The sequence below is a fragment of the Cygnus olor genome, chromosome 28, assembly GCF_009769625.2.
Source record: "Cygnus olor isolate bCygOlo1 chromosome 28, bCygOlo1.pri.v2, whole genome shotgun sequence".
NCBI lineage: Eukaryota > Metazoa > Chordata > Aves > Anseriformes > Anatidae > Cygnus > Cygnus olor.
Window position 1 is genome coordinate 703802 of NC_049196.1, and position 2252 is coordinate 706053.

Sequence of the window (2252 nt, forward strand, 5' to 3'; positions counted from 1 at the left end):
CAGGGGATTTCCAGTGACACTAAAATGAGGAACTTTGGAATGAAGAGAATTAAATGATTTCTGTCACAGCTGCAGAGCTGGGAAGCTGCTGGCCACAGCGTGCCGTTAGCCTAAGGTGTCTTGGGAGCTCCAACACACCCTTCCCAGCTGAAAGTTGCCTTCAAGGGAAGTCAGAGCACCCCAGGGTCTATGTGGGTTGACTTTTTGTGGATACCATGCTTATACAGAGAGCAACATGAAAGGGTGAAATCGGATTGCGAAGTTGCTGGCCAAGATTCCCAAACACAGGCAGCCGACCTCTGCTTTGTGCTGCTCGCACGTGGATCTCCCGTGGCCCTCGGGGATGTTTCCTGAGCATCAGCAGGGAAAGCAGCCCCGCCTCTCAATTCGGCTGATGCTGTCTGATTCAGAGCACGACCAAGGCCCAGTTCCTGGTGATCCTGTGTCCTTCGGTGACTGCCTTTACCTTGTCCATTGATCGTTTACACCTAAGTGAGGCCAAGGTCTCTGCTGAGGGAAGCAGCTTTTCCCTAGGCATCTTTCAGTCTGAACACCAGGAGTGGTCAGCCCCCTTAACTCGGCTGTACTCGGAGGATGGCAGCAGCGTGTAAATCAGCTTGTCCTTCGCTGTGACAGGCATGGGCTTCTGCCCGATCCCTCCTCTTCTGGTCTCGTGGGAAGCTCAGGGAGGACCACGTGTCACCATTTCTTGTGTATTTCTGTAGGCTGCTGGCCCTGGAACCTATTGGTGGCACCATGAGGGACAGCCGCCACCCGTGACTGGAAGGGACACGCGTAAAGCCAGGCAGAGATGAAGTCGTCTGAAATGGGAACCGTTTTTGCTCACCTTTCTGATGTTTGTGCATGTCCACAGCACCCTGCACGCCCTGGCTGGAGGAACTCGAGCACTGATGAGCTCCTTCCCGAGAACCATTTCCAGCTCCTGGCACCGGGCCACAAATAACAGCCTTCTGCCTCCGGGAATTGCTCCTGGCTGTCAGTCCTCCCACGGGCAGGGAACCGTCGCTGTCCAGCACCGTGCACATCCAGAGATGGGAGGTACAGCCTGCACGAGCTGGTAAAAGGCATGCCGAGGTGTCCAGCGCAAGGCACAGGGGCTTGCCCAAGGCTGCTGGGCTGCGTGCTCCTGCAGATGAAGGAGATGGGTCGTTTTCGAAGCTCCAGGCACCGATGTGAAATATTTTGGCATCAGTGGGGTGTATCCTACTGCCAGGCAGTGGAAATGGGCAAGCCGTGGTGTGCCTGTGTAGGGGATGAGGGACCCTGGCAGAGCCCAAACCTCTCAGTGCAGTCGGTGCTTTTGGGCCAAGGGAAGGGGCCGCCAAGTCATGCTCCTCTGCAGGGAGCGGAGCAGCGTCCTGCAGATGTTTGGCCCGGGCTGGATCTGTCCACGTTCCGCCAGCCATCGCAAGCTGCTTAGCTGGGCCCATGTTCCCTTCCTCGCTCTGCTAAGTAGCTCCTGGAGCAGCTCTGGGAAATTAAAGCCTCAAGTTTTGGTGGCAAGTCCTGGCTGAATGTACTCGTTTCCATCCTCCCGTGATGATTCTGGACTCAGGCGATGTTCCTGCAAGGGAGACGGGGGCGATTCCCTCCAGGATCTCATGGAGGAGACCCGTGGGTCTGCTTGGAGCCCCCGTGGAGCCAGCGTGAAGTTGCTCGGGTGGCCGTGGCCAGGCTGATGTCTGCTCGCTCTGCTCCCGGGGAGCAGCAGCCGGGGAACAGCAGGGAAGGGGGCCGAGCAAGCTGTTGCTCAACGCGAGTACAGGGGCCAGAAGCAGAGCAGGCAGGCAGGGGGTGGCTGGAACAGGCGGACGGAAGCCAGAGCGTGGCACCAGGTGGTGGGTGGGCTGGCAGGGACCCAGGGCCTCGGGGAGCCTCCGTGCTGGGGCTTCACCAGGCTCGATGCATCCCCAGGGAGCAAATCGCACCCCGCTTGCCTGAGCTGCGTTTGCGTGTGGCCTGGGCGCTCCTGGGGACTATAACTGTGCTAATAAAATGGCCAGAAAGAGCAAGAAATGTGTCTGTTCCCTGCCATTTGTGCCCTGGTGGCCTCAGAGCTGGTGCCCACGGAGGCAGGATGTGCAGGAGGGCCGCGTGGCAGAGCCAGCTGGGGAGCGGGGACAGGACGGGGCTAACACCCTGAGAGGTCTCTGGGTTGGGGACATATGGCCCATGTGGGGTAGGGGCCATGTCCCTTCCACAGAGGAGCCTGACTCACGCAAGCAGCCAGC

General features: G+C 58.9%; 1 long non-coding RNA gene across 1 annotated transcript; it reads left to right on the forward strand.

Annotated features, from left to right (window-relative positions):
• Positions 1-313: 313 nt before the first annotated feature.
• On the forward strand, positions 314-1524 carry LOC121060762. Its single transcript, XR_005814921.1, has 2 exons — positions 314-492; positions 726-1524. It is a non-coding gene; the product is annotated as an uncharacterized LOC121060762 (long non-coding RNA).
• Positions 1525-2252: the final 728 nt, after the last annotated feature.